General features: G+C 44.5%; 1 protein-coding gene across 1 annotated transcript in view; it reads right to left on the reverse strand.

Moving 5' to 3' along the window:
- Positions 1-22,974, reverse strand: part of LOC131088320 (contactin-4) — a 255,572-nt gene that overhangs the window by 208,644 nt on the left and 23,954 nt on the right. Inside the window, exon 2 of the mRNA XM_058032262.1 lies at positions 13,499-13,543. The gene's annotated coding sequence lies outside the window, so the exon portion shown is untranslated. The remainder of the gene's footprint in view (positions 1-13,498; positions 13,544-22,974) is intronic.

Here is a 22,974-nt window from a genome sequence, read left to right on the forward strand (position 1 = left end):
CCCCAATTCCTGCCAAGTGGTTTGAGCCCTGCACTCTCGAATTGGCCACCTCTCAACACAAGCTGCCAGAGAAACTTCTCCATGGGATATTCCAAGTGGCACAGGGAGGCTTGAGTCCTTCCCAGCCCACCCTTGTACACACCGGAGTTCCACGATCAGCCAGTTTTGCCACTAAAGCCAATACAAAATCCTTCTGTCTCCTCTCCCCCTCTTCATTCTTCTTCCCCGTATTCCAATTTATATCCTGTTCTCCTGCAGCAGTTTTTGTTGGGCTGTTTCATCAAGTGGATCATTAAAAACAACATTTCTCTGATTACATTTATTTAGTTTTACTTATTTAAATAGGTTGCTTCTCCATAAAGGTCACTTACTCTTATTTCTCTTTTTTTCCCCCAAGAAACAGAAAATATTTTAGTACATTCTTCTATTTAAACAAGCACAGTAGACATTAATTAATGTATTTAGTCTCTGGAAAGCTTCTAAGTTCTGTCTAGCAGAAAGTGGCCATGAAATTTTCTAGTTTTTTCCCTGTAATTAGGCATAATAATTAGCACAATAATGCCCTCATTAACATCCCTAATTATATGCAACTAGTGCATCAATAGCTCCTAGAAGGAAGCTGGTTACCTTTTCCCATCTCCTGTGGGCACAGCAAACCAGGATCCTGTGCTGAGCAAGGACAGGCTGCGGAGCCACAAATCAAACAGCAAAAACTCCTCAGTCTAGAACAGCCCCAACATCAAAACCACTCCTTGGAAAAGTCGTAAAACAGCTCCCAGCCAGGCAAAAAAAAGTTCAATAAACCCTCCACATCAAAAGCAGCACCAGGTTCTCTCCCAGCACCCAAGTTTTGCCATTTGTTCTTTTGGACTCATTAATCACCTCCGGCCGCGGGTTCTGCCTCGGCTCTGACGGATTCAACGCAGGCACCTCTTACATTTTTACATTTCCAGTGCATCCTGCCCTATCACCAAGCTGCTCAGGTTAGCTCTGCTGGGAGGCTGGCTCCTTCCAGGAATAGAAATTAATTAATCAGTGTATTTTCCGCCCCCGTGCCAGGAAAAACAACCCTGATTAAAACGCCGCGCTCGAGTTTTCGCAATCACGGCCGACGCCGCTATTGATTAAATGGAAGCCTTGTGAGCACTTACTCATTTTAGAGGTGGATTTATTTCATTCTTCTCAAGCTGCTTTGTTTTAATTAAAGGGTGTATTCTAGACACGCTATTATTATATATTGAGAACACCTCTGTAAGCCTAAACTATCTTTGTGGGGAAAAAAAGAGTGCTCATGGATGATGGAAGCATTAATTCCCCAGTTCAGATCAGTCTAGAGAACAGCATGCCTTGGAGGCAGTCACTGAAACTTGGTGTGGAAACTCCAAATCCATCTACAACTCTGCTTCCAGACAGAAAAAAACACTTCAAACACGAGCAGTTGGAGCACCCCAAATAAATCCCACCCAAACTGCAAAGCTGGCAGTCTTGGCATCTTATTTGGCTGATACCACTTAAATGGAAATAAAGAAAGGAACAAACTTTTGGTCCCGGCCTCCATCAGCAGTCATCCTCACACACTTGGTACACTCAAATTCCATGTTATCTTATGGAATATTCCTTCAATATTCCACAGGATAGGACATCACACTTGCCCCTGGCACCTTTTCACATCTCACTGCTTTCTTTTGTGTCTTTATGGAGACAAATGTTCACCAATTTCTTTTGAAAATACCAGATATTAATCCTCACACATTCCATTATAAGGAAATGATGCTAAATTAGCCCAATAATTATAAATTGTGAATTATCTGGTCAGATCTGATAGATGAGAGCTTGAAGCACTCTTGACCTTAAATACTTCATACATTTCTCAGCATTTTACTTGCAGTGCAATTGCATGGAATCCTCTGGGAAGAAGATTCTGATAAATGCACATTCTTCAGTTATTTTGCCATTTTTTAACTTACCAAAACCACACAACTCTTCTCAAGATGTCTAGAACACTTTCAAACCTCTGTGTGCATAAATTAGTGGTGCTGCATAAGGCAGCCTTTAATTTATGCACTCACTATGGACCCAATTAGTTCCCCTGTACCAGAATGCCAAACACATTTCCTTAATAAAGCAGAACAGATCACATCTAATATTTATATAGAAGGCCAAGCTTTGACTGTTGTGTCACCAACTCCAGACTTTGAGGAAGGGATTCTGAATCTGCAGGGACACATTTCACCATCCCAGGCTGCTCCCAGCCCTGTCCAGCCTGGCTTTGGACACTTCCAGGGATGCAGGGCAGCCACAGCTGCTCTGGGCACCCTGTGCCAGGGCCTGCCTACCCTCACAGGGCAGAATTCCTACCCAAAATCCAATTTAAATCTCTCCCATATGAGGCTCTGTGATCTCACCCTCCTCCTGCCCAGAGCAGCCCCTTCCCCTCTGGGGGCAGGAGGTGATAACCTGCTATCAGACAGCTGTCAGGGGGCTCCATATCTTGATTATTCTCCTGTTAATATTTTGCTCTCTCCCAGCCCAGCTGGTTTGGTTAGGGCTGAGCCATGCCTGAGTGCTCACAAGCTGCGGCTCCACCAAGGGAGCTGAGAGAGTGACGTGGTGAACTGAGAGAAAACAGCCCAAAACTGCTGATGACGTTTGAGCTGTGCATGTTTCTCACTCATGTCGGGAAGCAGAAACCCTGCCAGACATCTCTGTGCTGTGGTGGTTCTGTTTCAAGCCCACTCTCTGCATTTGTAACCTACTTGAGGCATCTCCCATGCATTTATTTGGTCAAGTTTTGGCTGCCCCAGATGCCAAGAGCGTCACAGAAAGCACCAGGGACCGCATCAAGGGGGTCAAATCCTGGGAAGGTTTAACTGTGATGAGGTTTGCACAGTTAAATCTCAACCAAAATATTGACTTAAAGATGAGTGTAAAGCAGGCTGTGAAGTGGACCATAAACTGATAAAGAAATCAAGTGAAATGGGGAACGGCTTGCCTGCATCCTCTGCGAGGAGAGTAATTTCAGATACTGCTGTCCCACAGGAAATGTGCTTACAGGGGCTCTGAGCAAAGCCATGGCTGATGCACAGTGCCAGGATGAAGTGCACTAAGTCACTTCAGATGACAAGCAAACCATTTTTCACCTTTCAGATATTTATTTCAAGCAGATTAATCAAAATGAGCCATTTTGATTTTCATGGGTACCTAAATTAGCTTAACTCTTATCAAACAACCTCTACTCAAGACTCTGATAAATAAAATTCATATAAACATTTTACAGCAGAATAACAAAAAAAATCACATTATTTTTATAGCTCTAATGAGAATCTTATACCAGCAGAAATTATGTAAAATGATACACCTGCAATTGCTCTAGTGAATGCTCACATTTTGCATCCCCAAAATCCCTTCCAGCCCCAAGTAACACCAAAGCCTGGATAAAAACCATGCATATTTTTGCTCAGGTATGTTTAGGTTTAAGTGAACAACTCTGCAATGAAGTTTGGCATTCTTTAAGCAGAGGGCAGTATTACATCAGGAAATGGTTATTAAAGTTACCTGCTCCACAGCATGGGAGATTAGAGCACTGCCATTGAGCAGACATATTCCAGGTAACTGATTTTATGGATATATAAAGTTTCTGAAACTACAGCTATATTCAATTACAACAGAAAATTATAGACAGGAGAGCACTGCAGCCTCCTCCTACACTTTGCTGAGAGTAAAAAACCTTCTTGTCAAGGCATTGTTTTACTTTGACCAAGTCCCTTCAATCCCAGAGGGTTTACCCCTCTCTCCTCAAATTAGCAGCTCATGAAATATAAATGTACCAGCAACTCTGCCCATCCATCCTTTAAACCCACACGTTCTGCCATCCCTCCTGGACCTGGCTCTGCAATTCTCTAACAGGAGTAACTCCTCTGAGCATCCTTTGGTGCTCTGCTCCTTTTGGCTCCTGCCATCCCCAGCCCTGCTGCTGCCTCCCCTCGTAATGGCAAAGTGGGAGCTGCAAACCCAGCCAGGAGATAAAATCCTCTTCAGCCTCAGAACTTTCCCTCCTGCTTTGACATTTGTGTAACATTCAGAGGCCTCTTGCTCACACAGAGATGTTCCTCATCTCCAGCCAAGCACTTCAGATGGGAAGAATTATCTATTCCTCACTGACATCTTCCACTAAATGGAACATTTAATTAATTTGGTCCTAGGCCAGTCTGATCTCTTCTGCTCGCACGGAGACGAGCACGACTTGCAACTCTCTGGCACAGCTTCTTCTCCTCCTCCTCCCCCTCAAAAGGAACTTTAGTTGTTTACAGAATAGATACAAGAAAAGCCAAGCTGGTACAGTGACACATCATTAGTTAAAAATACACCACAGCATAAAGAGCTTTAGTGCCGAGAGCGCGTCGGAATGCAGAATTACACGAAAATGGCTTAGGAAGGAAAATGAAAGTCATCTGGAAAGTGGTGATTTTTCCTGCTACAGGCTGCAACAGAACAAAAAAGACTGCAAGCACTTTGTGTTATTGCAGAAAGCCAACTTTAGTGCAATTAACCAAGTTGGAAAAACGGTATAAAGGGTTGTAAAAATACTTGGAATGTATTAGCATCTCTAAAATGCAGATGGTAAACAGAGGGTGCGAGGAGAGGAGGGAGGAAGGTCTCAAAAGCCAACCCAAAGTGCAGGACCCCAGCCAGAGGAACCATAATCAGCAGAGACAGTTGTGATTTGCAGCAAGTTGCAGGAAGCTCTGAAGACAGAGAGGTGGAAATGCAGCAGAGATGAGAGAGCTCCTGGGCTGATTCCTGAGCAAAGCCCAGAGCCAGTGAGCCCCACAATGAGCTGGGACTGCAGAGCACAGCACAGGGAGCCAGGCTGAGCTCAGCTCCACAGCTCAGCTCAAAACCACAGCAAAGCCCAGAGCTGGGAGCCCTCTGTGAGAGACAGAGCTCAGCTCCTGCCTGAGGCTGGTGGTGATGCTGCCTCATGGCCCCAAGCTGCTCAGAGAGAGCCCAGGTTCACAACTCTGAACACAAATATGGGCAGAGACCCTCTGAAATAAACCACTTACACTTTGGTTTGAAATAGAGCTCCGACTAAAATAATTAATTGAAAACCAGCAGGTGAAATGTCATCAGGTACCAGCATCTGCACAACACCTGCAGAAAGGTTTGGGTTGAAAGGGACCTTAAATCCCATCCAGTGCCAGCCCTGCCATGGGCAGGGACCCCTTCTACTGTTCCAACCTGGCCCTGGGCACTCCCAGGGATCCAGGAGCAGCCACATTTCCTCTGTGCCAGGGCCTCACCATCCTCACAGAGAATTTCTCCCTAATTGACCAATCTTCCACCACTGACATCAGAGTGAGCGGCCCCAAGCACACCCAAGGCATTGGGAATGCTGGAAAGCTGAAGATCAGACAGTTTAAAATCTTGATGCATAAAAATAAATTATGAGCAGAACATTCCTGTAGCTGTGCCAAAAAGGAATTACCAATATGAGATTGTCAATAGTGGGGGCTCGAGTTCCAGGGTGTAACACAGCACAGCCCACTGCAGCTTCAGGGCTGCAAAAGAAGTCACCAAGAAAAAGTGAAAGAGATGCTCTAGTGACATTTTAAAGGGAGGAAAAACAGAGGTAGCTCTAATCATCATCCTCTGATGAGGTGTTTTAATTCTAGGATAACAGACTGTGGCAAAACCTAAATAAAAACAAAGAATCAGGACACATCTGTTCAGCATGAAACATTATTTTCCCCCCGTCTGCTTCCTATGGAAGAAAAAAGACTTCAAGGACTGAGGATAAGATCTCCTGTATCAAAGCAGGTGATACAGTAGAGTTGTGATAATTCCTGTGGAATGAGAGGAACAAAGATTAAGAGGAAAATGAGGAAATAAGAGATCTTTGAACTGCTTTGAAGTAGGGCACCAAAAAGCTGCTCCAAATTCCCATTAACTTCAGCAGTGCATAAAATGCAGTTTACTGCCTGCATGGCTCCATGTTCTGGAAATTCCAACAGTGGGCAGTTAAACCCTGGAAATACATGCATTATTGGGGAAAGCAGCACAGCTCTGCACACCCAGAGCTGGCAGTGAGTCAGCAGCACAAAGGGAAGCACAGATCTCATAGGAACAGGCACACAGGGAAGAGCTGATGGCCAGGAGCTTTCGGTGTGAGGAGCGATGAAAATAGTGGCTGTGAGACTGAAGTGATAACTCCTAAAGGATTTACAAGTGGCGAGGGAGCTGAAGTGGTGGGAAAAGAGCAGAAGGAATTACAGACTGGAGACACAAAGTGAGCCAGGTTCCAGCTCCTTCTTTGTCCCACATGGTGTATTGAGGACAGCTGCCACTCAATAAATCCTAAAATAACTTTTTACTAGAAAACTTTGAGCAGGGCAGTTGCACCACTTCACCTCCACAGATCCATTCCAAATTCAATATAAACCACCAGAGTTTGCAACATGGTACAGGCAGATCAATCATTTAAAAAGAGCATTAAGAGAAATCAAAATATGTATTTGCAAGTAAGGAGATTAAGATGTTGTTCTTGAAATGGTATAAACAGGAACAGTGACAAATTTGAATGAATCAAACAAACCAAAACCATCTTGTTTTCCTTCTCAATAAAGACAACTGTGAAACTTGAGAAAGACAACTTGAGAAACTTAGATCCAAATTCCAAGAAAAGTTCAAAACTGACCCTAAGGAATATTTCTTTCTCCTCCCTTCCGTTGGCAGATGAATCCTTTGAAACAAGGAATCCATTTGCCAAATACTTCTAGGGGATCAAGAGATGCAAATTTTCACCAACATAAAGACAGAGAAAGCAGGGAAACATTTCTTGAGTGATGCACACTCCAACACCTTTATGCACAATCACATCTATAATATTTTTATTATAACTAAAAGGGTAACAAAATCAGTTCTAGCAAAGATTAGACTGAATATTTTAATCCACAAAGATTAATCTGAATTATAGATTTCCTGAAGAACCTTGGTTTCTGTTTGAGTTGTTGATTTTGAGGCATTAAATATTTTAAAAATGAGGAGTAAAATCAAAGTGTGTCACAGTGAGCCATGAGGGGCTGGCAGCACCAGGGGTTTCATCCAGACTTTGCTTTGGTTTGGAGTTTCCTAATTTTTAGCCCCATTTCTCAGTACCACAGAATCCCAGACTGGTTTGGGAGGGACCTTAAAGCTCATCCAGTTCCATCCCTGGCACCTTCCACTATTTCAGATTGCTCCAAGCCCTGTCCAGCCTGGCCTGGAATCTGAGCAAAGACTTCAAACCTGGCAGCAATAATTCCATGTACCACAATTCCAGCACTAAACCAAACCTTTGTGTTTGCCAATTTAACTTTTTTTTCTTTGCCTTATGAGACTGTGGGTTAAAAGGGGCACGGGAGATGCACATTCAGTACACCTCATTTCCATCTGTAAAGTAAATGTTTAATATGCCAGGAGTCGGAAATTAATTTCCTAAATGTTAATTGATGCTATTTCAAATCGCTGAGGGCACATTGAAGGCATTTCAAATGATTAACACAAGATTTGATGGCAAAGGAGCCATTTCAGTAATGGGCAGAGCCACAGCCATCCCTCCTGTCCCACCTGCAGCAAGAAACGCTCACTGAAAACCCAGTGAAATGGGGGAATTTCATCTGACTAAAACCCAACCATCTCCAGCCTGATTCTGTGTCCTTCACTTGGGGACAGAGCAGCTTTTAGGGCCGTTTGGGGTTTTTTTTTGGATTTGCACTGTGGACATAACTGATGACACAAGTAGAGGCTTGTGATGGTGTTCACGGGGGTTCTTGGATTGGGGAAGAGATGTAGATCTGACTCCATGTTTCAGAAGGCTGATTAATTATTTTGTGATATATATTGCATTCAAACTATACTAAAAGAATAGAAGAAAAGGTTCTCATCAGAAGGCTGGCTAAGCTAAGAATAGAAAAAATGATAACAAAGGCTTCTGTCTCAGACAGAGTCCAAGGCAGCTGACTGTGATTGGCCATTAATTACAAACAAACCAACACGAGACCAATCCCAGATGCACCTGTTGCATCCCACAGCAGCAGATAACCATTGTTTGCATTTTGTTCCTGAGGCCTCTCAGCTTCTCAGGAGAAAAAAATCCTAAGGAAAGGATTTTTCATAAAAGTTGTCTGTGACAGAGGCTGTTCAAGCCACTCAGCCCTTCACAAGCACATCCTTAAATAACCAAACTTATTAAAAAATCAAAATAATTGAAAGAAGATACCACCATAACCCCCCAAGCTGATCTGCAGCCCCACAGCCCGAGCAGCATCCCCACAGGGTGCAGGACAAACTCCAGCTCTGGCCTGGGATAATCCATGGAGAAGCGTCAGGGGCTGAGAAGTGAGCAGCAATCCAGGTGTGCTGGGGGGACACATCACTCTGGGAGGAGATGGGGCTCGCCTGCTGCAGCACTGCCTCTCCAGCATTTGTCAGCAGCTCTACACTCACTCAAGCAGCCCCGGAGGCACAGCCACCACCAGCTCGGGGATGACTGATGCTGCATCTCCAGCAGCAAATCCCACTGTGATTTTAATTGAATTCCAGCAGCCATTTTATTTTTTTTCCCCCCCCACACAGCCCCTCCACTCTCTATTTCCTCCTTGCTCCCAGTGATTCAGCAGTTTATTCCTCACTACACTAATCCCTCCATGAGACAGCTTCTCATCCCTTTCAAGCAGTGCTCATGACAGCAGTTGCCCATATCACTGGTGTTTGGGGGTCTTTTTTCCCCTATTAAATAGGAATTTATCTCAGACACGCTGTGGCTTTCAGGCTCCACCACTTTTCCAGCCATGAGGAGCATCATGAGTCCTCACACTGTGCTCATCCAATCTCAGCTGAGCTGATGACAGCCTTGCAGGAATTAAAAAAAGAGACAGAAAAATGGAAATCTGGAGCCCAGAGGATCACAAACAAGCAGTGACACCTGGAACCTCGACCAGCTGTGAAATGTTCTTCAGAATACCTGGGAAATACCTGTTTGCCATTTACAGGGGACTCCACTGACCTGCCAGCTGCCTGTTTGAGTGACTCACCTAACAGGGGCAGAAATTCACTTAATAGGGAAAAAAATTAGGGAAAACAAGCCTAAAAGGTGCAGAAATTCAGTTAATAGGAGAAAAAATAAAAAAATAAGGAAAACAAACTGGCAGGAGCCAGCTGTGCCAGAACTCCCAGCAACTCCTATCATTCAATAACACCTTGGAATCCAGGCTGACCCATCCTGACCTAGCTATTTAGGCAGAGGCTCAAAACTCAGCCCAGTGACTCTTTGTTGTAGTAATGAGCAGTTTAAAACCACCATAATTGCTTCTGACCATAATCATCCAACAGCCATGAGCTGTTTATCTGAGAAAAATTAATCCTCAAAGGGTGACCCTCATGTCCACAACGTGTTCTCAGCCATGGAGTGATTGATAAGTTATTCCAAGCCAGTCCACAGAACCACTGGTAGTGGCATTTTATCATCAAAGCTCCTTTGCCCTTAATCAAAGGCTAATTCAACATGAAATCCTTAAATATGGGCTGCACCACAAGATAAAGTTAGCAACCTTGAAAAGGCTGGGAAATGGCAATTTGCACACACAAACACAAGATTGAGAGCTCCCATCCTAACCTGCCTCATCAATCACCAGCTGCAGTGGCTTTAGCAGGACTATTTCCAGAGTATATTAAACTTCACCACATCTTAACCTTCTTGTAAGGCCACAATAATCTCTTTTATAATATCAAACAAGTGCAGAAGGGCAGGCTCGCTTTGTGCCGAAGTATGCCTTGTGTCAGATTTCAGATTTAACAGCCTTGTTGCCTTCCCAGACATTCCTTGGTGTCATTTCAGCCCCATATTCCCACTCAGGGAGCACAGGCAACACTTCTCACACGTATTCTGAAAGGAAATGCTCTGAAATGCTGGAATGAGGCACATCCCTTGAGCTATCACCTGGTAATTACCTATGCTTCCAAAATCTCTTTGCAAGGAAAAGATCTGGTCAGGCACTTCACTGAACTCAAATTTATCCTAAGTTTTGTCCAAGTATTTATCATGATGTTAGGGGAAAAAGTCAAGTCACGAGGACTCCATCCTAAGTATTACTAAAGTTAAATAAAAAAAAACCCAAACCAAAATAAATACTCCAAATCTCAAGCAAAATGCAGACTCTGCAATAACAAATTACCATCAGGCTTGTATCAAAAAGCTGCCATTTCACTCCACTGCAAAGTCAGGATGCTCTCTCCCAGCCCATCCTCTAAAAACACAACTTAAATCACCCTAAAATTTTGGTGATTCAGTTTCATCAAATTACTTCAGAACAACTGACTCTGCTTTAATTTTTGGGGTTTTTCGGGTGGCGCGAGGAACCCAAGTGATAAGGGCAGAAGGAAGCAGCCAAGGACAGGGATTGCAGAGAGGCACAGAAGGTGAAGAGCAGGAGAAGGGAATCAGGCTGGAAGCAGGAGATAATGAGGAGGAAAAGAAAGGACACAGCCGATTTTCAGGGGATTAGGAAGAGTAGGAGGATGTGGTGGCAGACACATCTGACAGTGAGGAGCCAGGGAAGGAGGACAATTCAGGATCCTGGGAAGCAGAAGGATGCCTGGAGATCACAAACCACCCTGGCCTTTGAAGGAGGGATCTAAAAATTGCATGTTGGAGGCAGTTCAGTGTCCATCCAAGCAATCCTCTCCCACACTGACCCCCAGCCCTTCCAGCTGAGCCAAGAGCTGCCAGACACAAAATCACACAAACAGTCACACACCAGGCAAATGGGAAGCTGCCCATGGACAAAACCAGTCCCAATCTTGTCAAACCATGCCCGAAATCCAGACTCTGCCCACCAGAACATCCTTTTTCAGAGCATTCAGTTTTAGGCCATTTCTCCAGCACAACTGTGCATTGTCTGCTGGTAATAATTCTAATTAAATTTACACTCTGAGCCTGGTTGTGGGATACAAAGCCCAGATGCTGCAAACTCTAAGAGGACTGCTGGCCTGTCACTGTTTTAATTAGCTTGACAGGTAATCAAGTAGAATTTTGTAATTATACCACTGCAAAGCACAAATGTTTCCTTTCAAATCCCTTCTCCTGGAGCCACTTTGGTCAAGCCTAGGCTGTTTTGAGCCACAAGACCAGAAGGGAAACTCGAACTTGGCTTCTTCAGGGCCTGGCTTTGACTCAGCAAGGCTCATGTGCTGCTGAGGAGCGTGGGAGAGAAACTCCTGCCCTCCCCCAGAGATGAAATATGTATAAAAGCTGAATCTGCAGTCCCCAAATGTGGCATTTTGTCAAGTACAGCAGAGTGTGTGACCACTTTTCCCTAAAGATCATGCTGTGCTTGCTCCTTGAGGGCACAGCCCTGGATCCCAAGGCTGCAGGGGCAGGGGCAGGCCTTGGGCACACAGAATTCACTTTTTGGGGTATCTCAGCAGCTTGGGTGACATTGCTGTTCCCACTCCCCACACAAGAACGAAATTCTGCCTTGTGGGGCCATTCCCAGACCCAAACACCCCACAGGGCACTGCTGACCTTCTAATGGCTCACATTCACCAAGGGCTTCCCCACATCAGCTTTTATTTCAAACACCCCTTCACTCCCAGTGCCACTGATGCCTTTTGGGCCACCTAAAAACAGAGGCCAGACAGAATTAAGGGAATAAAAAGCTGTTCTATTTATTGAAGGGCCCAATTTTGGTCAGACACCAAAAAATGGATGATGGGTTTGCACGCTTTTATAAGTTTGGTCCATTTGCACACTGGGGGCGAATCTGCCAATTCCAGCTCCAGGTAATGAAGTCATTGACCCCAAGTTTGCTCCCCCAACTCCCTTTTGTTCCCATCTCTGGGCCCTGAGGCAGTGAGGTGTCCTTGATTGCCAGGCCTGCAGAGGAATCGTTGTGTCTGCCCCAAATGGGAAAGCAGCAGCACACACTGAGTGTGGGGTTTGGAGTTACACACTGAAGAACTGCAGGGTTACAGATATATGAAAATAGAAAAGCTGAAATCCTGAGGCATCCCCAGAATGGAAGCACTGAACCCAAATTCCAGTCACATCCTCACTAATGAGGAGTGTTTACCCAAGAGTTAAAGGCTCTGTAAACAGAAAGCAATTTCCATCCTCCTGGCTGGGCTGGTGTCAGCATTTGCAAACCATTACCAGCGTGCCCAGAACTGTCTGCTCCAGTCCTCCACACTCCCTATCAAACTGGCATTTAAGGATTTGGAATGCAGAACACAAGGCTGCAGCCTAAAAATAATATCCTGAGATTTGATCCTGCACTTCTTATTCAGGCTCAATTAATCAAGGTTGCCTAACTCTTCAGAAGTACTTTTCATCAGCAGATTGAAAACACTTCCCACATGAAATGGGGATCAGCGTCTCCTTTTTACTGTGGGGAACCTGAAAATGAGATTTCACCTGGGAAGGAGCTCTGAGGCTAATTTAGGACTACTGTCCAAAGGGATGAGGAGTCCATTATTCAAAGTTATCTTTTATATTAAGAAATAAGCTTTTCCTTTCAGACCACTAGAAAGACTAGAAAGTGATCTATCACAGGATTTATCATGCTGTCTCTGAAAACCTCACACCAAGAGAGCCCGTTCCAAAAGAGCCAGGCTGAATGAGAGTATTTACTCGATCTCCATCTTCAGTTTTCACTGTGAACACCCCCCAGGATTAAGGAGAAACTCCCAAGAATTAAGAAATTAAATATTTTTGTCAGAAACCATCTGCAGTCTCTCTGAACAGACACAGTAATAACATCTAAAACTAAGACAACATTCATTTTTCAAATAACTGTAAGCTCTGAAAACATCTTGTTCTCCTTTGGAAACAACATCATTCAGAGTTAAAAGCATGTTGGAAAAAACCCCCTCCAGATAATTTCAGGGTCTGTAGAACAAAACTCACCTCTCCACTAACAAGATTGATTCCCTTTGACATTCAAACTGAGAGGCCATTAAGAAAATTTCAGTTTCAGAAACACCACAGGTTTTTTTGACTAATTCAATTGCAGAGTCAATCATTCAATGATTAATTAAACACCAATTTTGAAAATCTCTTGACAAGAACAATAGGAGCCTAACCAGAGAAAAAACCCTCTGAAACATTATTGATAACAAGATATCAATATCCCTTTGAAAAAGAGTCACTCTACAGCTTCCATACATCCTGTTAAATATATATAATTTATAATTTACCATTTACAATAATAGCTGAAAGCAAATTGTTCCATAAACCTTCCAATGTAGAATTACATAAATGCAACATATACACTTAAACGCAGATTTATAAATTCTTTTAAAAAGGGAAATCAAAATGCCCTGCAAGGACGCAGAGAGACTCCAGGACAAATTCTTTAAAACACAAACAACACAAAGGAGATTCTGACATTCAATGCAATGATGTTAAGAGTAAAGAGAAATTAACACCAAAACATCAGAATTAGGATTAAACAACTCTTACCTTCTCCAGTGCATGATATGTAGCCTTCAGTCAGATTTCCAATACCTGAAAGAAGAAAATCAAATGGAATGTTGGTTATGCTGATATTTTAAGACACTAAATTAATTCTTGCTATTGTCAATTTGTTTTGCACTCAGAGAGGCTGTCTTGGATGAGTTTTATTTATTTGCTGTTTTCAAAGTGCCATGAGACAACAGCAGGAACCTGCTCAGGTCCTTTTGCACTGCTTGATTCCACTGCTCCCCTCAATCCATGAGGTTTCTTCTCCAAAACCCCCAGGCCCTGCCCTAGGGTTCAACCTGTCCATGTGGGACTCAAACCTTCATTTTTCCACCTCTGACTTCACTAAAGGCTGAAACTCTTCCACTGATAACTCAGCTGACAACAAACCACCCTAAATCCCACAGAAAGAGGCTGAAGCAGAGCCATTTCCCATTAGATCATCCAAAACACATGCTAATAAAATTTGAAAAATATAAGAAAAAAACCAGGAAACTTATCCAACACATGATTTAAACCTAAAGCTTCACATGTTTGGTAGCTAGGTATGGGTCACACAGAGAACAGATGGCAAATGGAGATGATGTTTATGAAACTAGAATTCAGTGGGCACCAGAAATGCAGCAGAAATCATATATTGTAAGGAAATATGAGCTTTTTTTACACTATCAACACATCCCAGATAGGAGAGGCAGAAAAAGAAGTCTGACATTTTGCCTGAAGATAAGCACCCATTTCCTGGGTTGTAGCTTAAATCACAATTTGATACAAGGAAGTCACAGCCGAAGGAGAGCCCTGCTCCTGTAATGGGGTTGCTACTGAAGTCCCTGAGAATTAAATATTGAGAAGAAATTCCTCCCTGTGAGGGTGGGCAGGGGCTGGGATGGAATTCCCAGAGCAGCTGTGGCTGCCCCTGGATCACTGGCAGTGCCCAAGGCCAGGCTGGACATTGGGGCTTGAAGCCCCTGGTGTCCCTGCCATGGCAGGGGTGGCACTAGATGGGATTTAAAATCCCTTCCAACCCAAACCTGTCTGGGATTTTATGGATCTAAAAGCTGCTACACCCCATTCTGTACTGGGGAATTGTAGTATCCCTGGCAGCCTAAAGGGATATTTTGCCTTCATTCACCATGGGTGCACCACTCCCACCCACCAGCAGCTTTCAGCAAGGACCTGGCTGACACCTCCCAGCCAGAGAGCTCCACTCATGGACCAGCAGCTGGCACAGCTCAATTTTCCATCTGGATTATTGGAATTCAGGACATCCCTGTGGCTGTCCTGGAGTGCCAGGGGGCTCAGAGACCCCAGCACACAGCCCAAGACACCTGTGACTATGACCCATGGAAAAAAAAATTACCAACCTTATATCAAGATCTGCAAGCCACGAAAGTAGAATAATAATCAGTTTGTCACAGGGTGAAAAAATAGATTTTGGGGGGTTTTTAGAATGGGGGTTCAGGAGGCAAGATGGAGGCCAAGAAGAAGGAGGAAGAATCTGGCCATGTCCAGCCTATCTTCCGCTGTGATATTGGCACTTTTACGTTGGTTTAGAGTAGAAGCTCACTGTCTAACACAGGTGATAGGTATTGGAAGTGACTGTAAATATTGTACACATAGGTTTTAGTATAAAAAGATAATGCTGCCCTGGGGGAGGCAGAGTGCCTGGAACTGTCCTGCTGAGTGGACCTTGACGGGACAGGAGTAGGAATTTTATAGATAAGATACAATAAAGAACCTTGAGACCGAGAAATGAAGAGCTCTGACTCCTTCAACCACTGGGCTGGGAAAAGAGACTTTCTAACACATCTCAAAGTCACTGTGAGCAGCTAAAGCCCCAAGACGGGATTTCCTGGAGGGAAGAGCTCCTGATCTGGGAGGGGAACAGGTGGGATTCAGCTCCAGCCCTGGGTCTGGGAAAGCTTTCCCACGAGGAGCAGGCTGGAGGCAGGCAGAGCCAGATGGAGCCCACCGAAGTGAGCACAGCGCCGCGGAGAGCGGGGAAATATTTGACATTCAGAGCTTTGCTAATTAGACGTGGAGAAGAAACGAAAGGTTTCGTACCAATCAAAATATTACTCTGTTTACTCTAACTGTTCAACTTATCACTTCACTCAGGCAAAGTTTGGGAGAACAACTTGCACAAGTTAAGCAACGCTCCACCACCAATGTCGCTCTGTATTTTTAGACGCTACAAAGCCCTGGCTGCTGAAAACAAAGCAAAAAAACCCCCAAAACTCTGCAGTCATGGCTCAGCCAAGCCTGGTCTGCTCAGTACAGTGAGATTTGGAGCCCACCAGGCTCCCAGACACCCCTGAACCCCGTGGGCATGCACAAGAGGTGTCTCTCAGAACACCTGCACAGCAACCCCCAGAGCTGCACCTCACCACGCTTTGGGCTTTTGTTTCTCCATCCCTCTCATGCCTGTGTGCAGAACCGAGCTCGGGTGGCTTTTTTTGGAGCTGACGTGGGAGACTGTGGATGAAATCTTGGTTCTTCTCTTCCCCCACACCCCCAGCCAGTGCAGTTACTACAAAGCTCATGATGCTTTCTCCTGCTGGAGCTGCTCGCCTTGGGTGGAGCACAAAGCTCATCGCCCATCTGCCCATCCAGCACTTTGGATACTTCATCATTTTGGGCTGGAAGGAGCAGGGGGCTGGTAGAAAAACACCTAAATTCTGATTCTGTCTGCTTAGCAGCTCCAGCCAGCAGCACACAACCACTCAAACCCTTCAGAAACTGCAGGTTCCAACAACAGGAACACTCCTAGGGACAATTTCTTGAAACACTCTGCCTTGGCAGAGAGATGCTGACTCAGACCAGGGAGGAGGCACATTGAGAATATTCTGTTTTCAGCACAGGATTTCATCCTGCGGGAATTGCAGATAGTCCTGACAAAACCTGCAGATCTGGTGCTCAGGTGGTGACCTGGCAGTGCTGGGTTGATGCTTGAGCTCCTCTCAAAGGGCTTTTCCCACCTTTAAAATTCTGTGTTGGAGATGGTGATTAAATTAATTGTACATTATCTTCAGCAGCAGCACTGGTTGGAAAACCTACAGCTTTTCAATAATATTCTGCCCAAACATCAGCAGTGCTCAAGCAATTTTGCTAAATAATAAAGAAACCTCCCCTAGCCTGGAGGGTTTGGCCAGGAATTCAAACCCACACCTTCATCCCAGGTGAAAAACAACCTGGAACAGGAACTGGGGGGCACAGACTGTGCTCCCTCCCTCAGGTGACGCTATGAAAGACAGCACACTAAAATCTGAATTTAGCACGTTCAGTATTTTCTGCATCCCTTGTCAACAGAAGGCTTTGAAAAAAACCCTTCAGAACACGGAGAGGAAGTTTTCTCCAAAGGAAAAGGCAACAACACTTTTAGTGCAGCTCCCCAGCCACCACTGCAGTCGTTCTTGAAGCTGTAACTTCCAAAAAAAACCCAAGAACAAACTCAGTTTTGTGCAAGCCTCATTTCATGTAAAGGAACAGCACATCCTTCAAGAGGGGGAAAAAAAACGACTTAAGGAAAGAAAATAAAAATAGAGAGGATTCATTTCGCAGTAATACTGGGTATTTGCACAGAAAAAAATCCACTTTTTTTGTGGAGGCAGTTCTTTGGGAGCTGGCAAGAGGGAGCACTGATGAGTGCTGCAGAAGTGCTGATCTCTCAGCTGCTGCCAGCAGAAATCCATGCATTACCCCGAGTTTCTATTGACACAAACTCGTGCACAGGGGGCTGAAAGCAGCACTCCCAGAGAAACCTGAGGGGCTTTTTCTATCTGGAGGATTTTTAGCATCATCTGCAGATCCTGCCCTTACTAATGCATCCTTCCTCACAGCAGCTGGAGCCCAGGCTGCAGGAAGGAAAGGGTGATGGGGCTTCCCTGGGGGAGGAAACCAAGCCTGGCCCAGGACTGGGACATTACTGAGCACCAGGCTGGGATTCCTCACCCCAAAATTCTCCCTTCCTCACTGCAAGCACACAACAACTCATTTTATTTTAATTTTTTCCCTGGCTCTATTGTGGGTTTAGGTTTATGGAATCAGCATCCTCTGGCACTGTTTTGCATCATCTGCCAAACCATAGACTTGTCCTATCTTCCAAACCCTGTTTTAAGATTAAATAAAACTGAGATTTTGCATCTCTGCCTCATTCCAGTCTCAAACGAGACACTCCAGGAGCCCTCAGACTGCAGATTTGTCTTTATCTCAAGCCCCTGTACACTGTAAAGATCTTTTCCTGCTCCTGTTTTCTAACATGAACTTCCAAACCTTCCACACAATATTCCTCAGTAAGGCTAAAGGAACATGAGAACCAAAATTTTGAGGACTAAGGGCTCATTAATAAACGCTAATAAATAATCCAGTGCACCTGAAGCTGCTCTTGCTTCTCTTCATTTCCAGCAGCCCCAGGAGGAAAGCTGCTCTGCTCCACCCCTATTCCTGCTCCAAGAGGACATTCCCAGCACAAAATCCGTGCCCAGCCAGCTCTGCCCCAATCCCGCCTGTGCTGCTTCTCCAAACAAAGCCAGAGGATGTGAACTCTGAATTTCCACCACCTGGGTCAGCATCACCCCCAGCCCTTCCTCAAAGGAGCAGACAGAGTTTTCTGGAGCTGAAATATAAATCCCACGTGCAGAGGCATTTCCTGTGCATTTAAACACTGTTTAGTGAGTCAGCCAGAATCATTCTGCAAGTGTCATCCATCTCCTGGAGGAAAAGCCTCAGCAGCCTCATCCCAGCACAGCTCTCCCAGGGACTGAGGGCTTCCACTCCCCAGCAAAATCCTGTCAGAACACAGAGCTCATGTGATTTGTTCTAACTAAAAAAAATATTGCAAAATATTGTATTTCAAACTCTTATTTGGTCTCATCAAGTGGAATCGAGAGTTACAATTTTATATTGGGTTTTCAGGCTTTACAATTCCATTTGTTGGCTGTCATTTGCTTCACAAATGAACAGAACACTGAGATTTCTCTGATAATCTCTCCAAACAATTGTAGTGCCTATATTTATTATCAATATGCAGCCATGCAGGTCAAAGGGATTCACCAGCTGATTCCTAAATTGAACTTTTAAGATGCACAACCCTTAAAATTCTCTCTACTGCTTAAAATGGGATTTTCTGCTCCATCAAAAAAAAACTTTTACTAACTGTAAAAAAAACTTTCAATGACTGCACAGAGTAGAAGCTCCTGTTTGAAGGATGCTCTCCCAAAGCTGTTTTCCTACAGGGATTCATGTGGAGAGCCCACGGATCAGGAAAAAGCCCAGGAGAACTCCAGGAGCGGCACTTGGGAGGGGATGATGTGTTCATCACCTTCCTACTTGAAATGCAAAGTAATGACACAAATTAAATTGGTTTTCCTTGTCTGAGTGATGCCTCTGTCTCCCCAAAGTGCTGATTAAGAGATCCTCCTCTCCTCTGCACGGAGCCCATCACCTCCCAGAGGTTACTGCAGCTGAACCTGCCGGGCCTTGGTGGCACAAAGGGACAATCCTGACACAGCTGAACCTGCCAGGACAATTCTGACACACCTGAACCTGCCAGGCCTTGGTGGCACATAGGGACAATCCTGACACAGGCACAGTTTGGGCTTGAGGCTTTTCCCCACCCACATGAAACATCTTCATTTCACTCTCCAAGCAGCACAAGGGGATGGGGTGTGCCAGCTCTCTTAAGGAAATAGCCACATTTCAGTCACCATCACCATAAACTGCAGGTAATATTAGGTAATAATCAATACCAAAATAAGGTAATAATCCTAATTTTAATGAGGTGTCAGCAGAGCTGCTCTAAAGCTGTACAAGCCCCAGCTTCACTCCCCGTCCTCAGGAGCTCAGGCTGTGTGAGCTCCCCAAGCTCATGCTCTGAGACAATCCCACCACAGCTCAACAAAAACTGATGGGATCTTGTAAAACTTCTGGATTTCTGCACTTTCTACTGGGCCAAAGTCTGTCTTCAGAGCAGGAGAGCCCAATGTCACATCCTGGCATGAGAGTTCAGCACAACTCAGCCAGCTACACCTACCAGCTCCCCTTCATTCCTCATTCCCATCACTCAGTTGTATTCAATGTTTTCTTGCTGGGATTGCAGTGCCAGAAGCAAAACTTGGGAGTGATCAGAAACCTCTCTAATCACCTGCAACCAATTACAAAGCACCAAACAGCAAAGGTCACGGATAAAAAACCAAATCAGGCACTGAGTAATGAATGTCTCCGCCACACAGCATAATCAGCAGCCCTGAGAGTTCATTTCCCAGGTTTGACCATTGGTTTTTATCTGAGGTGACAACTCGGTGCTTATTTACCCAGGTAAGGTGTGCATCCACAGCCCCCTGATTGCTGCAAACAGAGGCATTAAATATTTCCTGCTACTCCAGCATTTCCAGCTTGGAGCAGAACCATCTCCCAGCACTCAGCAGTGAGGTTTTTATGACCTTCTGTGGTGAGGAATCATCTTGTGCAGGGAGATGAGATGGATGCACGCCCACAGCCTCTCCTCGCTGGCGCTACAGCTCCATCACCATTAAATTGTTTGTTTTGCTCCTTCTTAATTTGTTCCTTGTCCTTGCAAACCCCAAGACATTTCAGATCGCCCACACCCTCCCTCAGCACCGTGTTCTCCAGAAAAACAAGGGCTCCTGCCTTCCAAGCTGCTGCCTTTGAAGAATTGCTGAGAAGCTGCACAAGTAGGTCAGGCAGTGCAGAGGCACAGGGGAGGCTACAGAGGGGTTTGGGGTTCCTTGTGGCCACATCAGCCCCAAAAATGACATTTCCAGGTGCTCACCCCTGTTCTTTCATGTGGAAAAAGCAACAGGGTGAGTAAGAGATGTAAGAGATGTAAGTTTATGTTGCTCTGTTCCAGCAGCATGGATCAAAGCTGGATGAGCAGAGGTCTCACAGACATCTTTTATGGAAAATCCTTTCCTTGGGATTTTTCCTCCTGAGAAGCTGAGAGGCCTCAGGAACAAAATGCAAACAATGATTATCTGCTGCTGTGGGATGCAACAGGTGCATCTGGGATTGGCTCTCGTTGGTTTTTCTAATTAATGGCCAATCACAATCAGCTGGCTCAAACTCTCTGAGAGTTCGGGAGCTTTTGTTATCATTCCATTCCTTCCTTTCTGTTCAAGCCTTCTGATGAAATCCTTTATTTTAGTATAGTTTTATATAATATATATCACAAAATAATAAATCAGCCTTCTGAAACATGAAGTCAGATCCTCATCTCTTCCCTCATGCTTGGACCCCTGTGAACATCACCACACAGAGGTGCGACAATGAAAACACTAAAAAGTGAAAATCAAAGCTTGAAATTCTGGGGAGAAAGTCCCAAAGATTTTCAGGTTCTCAGAATAACCTGGGGGTGTTTGGGGTGGGAGGCATGGGGCCAGCTGAGCCTGCTCACCCCAACAGTGCCTCAACACAAGCAGAATTTTCCTTTCTTTAAATTTTATTTTTTTAACCCATCATCTCAGAGAACAAAGGGGTGGAGCTGAATTTTCACTGTTGTATTCCTATTTATTAATGCCCTGAGAACCAGCAGAGCCACATAAACTCTGCTCCTGCTCGTGGGGTCTCACCAAGAGCCCTGGACACAGCCAGGAGAAGAAATGTCCCACTGGAAAGGCAGTGCAGAGCCAAGAAAACCTCAACTCCAACTTAAATCTTATTTAAAAAAAAAAATCTGAATTGCAACCAAACAGAAGTGTAGCATTACCAATTTTTAAGACAATTATTTAGCAAGTCCTGGATGCCACTAAGGAAAGCTGGAAAAAAGCCACTTTGGCATCAAGAGCCAGCTGGAAAAGGTGATAAAATCCAGGATTTTGAGAGCAGGAAAATCATACATGAACTACCAAAAATATCAATATTTTCCCCTTATTCAGCTGCTGGAAGCAGTGAGCACAAAGCAAAGCAAGTAAGAGTAATAAAATTGACATGGCATCAGCAAAACCTCCCAAAAACCTTCCCAAAGCAGGAGAATGTCAATAGTGACTGGGGTACAATAAACCTCCCTTCCCTGAAAAAGCATCCAGGATTTCTTGGGCACAGCAATTCCATCACTAATCAGCAATCCATGCTAGGAAATTGTGTCTCAGTCAAATAATTTTTCCAGAGGACTCATAAAACACCCCAAAATATTGAAAAAGTGGCAATAAAATACAACTTTTCCTAAGGTAAGTTCCTTCTGAATTATGGATTATAAATGAAGTCATTGAGACATCCAAAAATCTCATTATTTAGGAGCAACTGACAGCAACTAAAGGTGAGTTCAAGCCTTACAAGGAGGAACAAACCCAGAAGAGAAGATTTTTTTTCTCTGTTCTTTCTACCAACCCATCTGAAATAAACCATAAAGGTGGAAGATGGGCCCTGAAAACTCGAATTTGATCACTTCTGCACCAAGTTAAGGATGTTGCTCATGGTTTAGGTTGGGCCACCTCCAAGTAGAAGAGTGAGGGAATTCTTTTGGGAAAAGCTCCTGGCTCACCATGCCCAGAGCTCTGAGCAATGGATCAAGTCACAGGGAAATGGCCCCAGTGTCTAAAAGAAGTTGTTACTTAAGAAAAATAAACTGCTCCTTTTTCTTTTCAGTGTGCTTTTCATAAGCTTAATAAAATGCAAATAAATATAAATACATAAATATATGGAATAGAATGGAAGGAATTAGCCAGTAAATGCAACAGAAGGGAGATACAGGAACAACACACAAAGCAAAAGCTCCAGTGAAAAACACTAAAACTGCATAACATAGGGTAAATCTTCTTTATGTACAGCTTCTACAGCCCAGCCACGGAAAACACCTCATTGTACTTCTGTAGTTTGATCAGGAGTTCACTAAAATGTCCTCCAAGGTCCTGACCAGCTTTAAAACTCAGCTGACCACCACAGGCTGCTCATGGTTTGCACATAAATCCTAAAGCAGCTCCCACTTAGCCAGACCCAGCTCCAAGATGGTTCTCAAGACAAAATAATCCTTTTTATTTCCAACCATGACAAAACCAGCAGATATTAGAGACACCTTTCTGGGGGGCAGCAGCACACAAAGATGTTCCACTGGAGCCTCACTTTCAAGAAACCAAAGCATTTTCTAAATAATAACATCAGTTTTAGCAAGGGAGGTAAAGCACAGGCGGTATCAGGATAAGGAAAATAAAGTTCTGAGAAACAGAGCTCACCGGAGACACAAATAAAAACACAGAGGCTAAAAACACCCTCTGAACAATTACCCAGCTCCAATCCTCAGAAAGAAGCTCCCTTCAAGCAAAACTCTCCCTCCTCCACCTTCCTCAATGCCCCAAATCCCCCTTGATATCTCCCCCTGACTCACCAAGGCTGGGACAGATCCTGGGAACTCTTTCTGCTCCACCCCAGGGCTCAGCCCAACAGAGTTTGGGGTTTTCCACCAGCACCTCCTATAAGGAGCTCCTGCAGCCCCTCCCCTGCCCAGGTGTGTGTCAGCCCCCCCAGCC

The sequence above is a fragment of the Melospiza georgiana genome, chromosome 11, assembly GCF_028018845.1.
Source record: "Melospiza georgiana isolate bMelGeo1 chromosome 11, bMelGeo1.pri, whole genome shotgun sequence".
NCBI classification, from domain to species: Eukaryota; Metazoa; Chordata; class Aves; order Passeriformes; family Passerellidae; genus Melospiza; species Melospiza georgiana.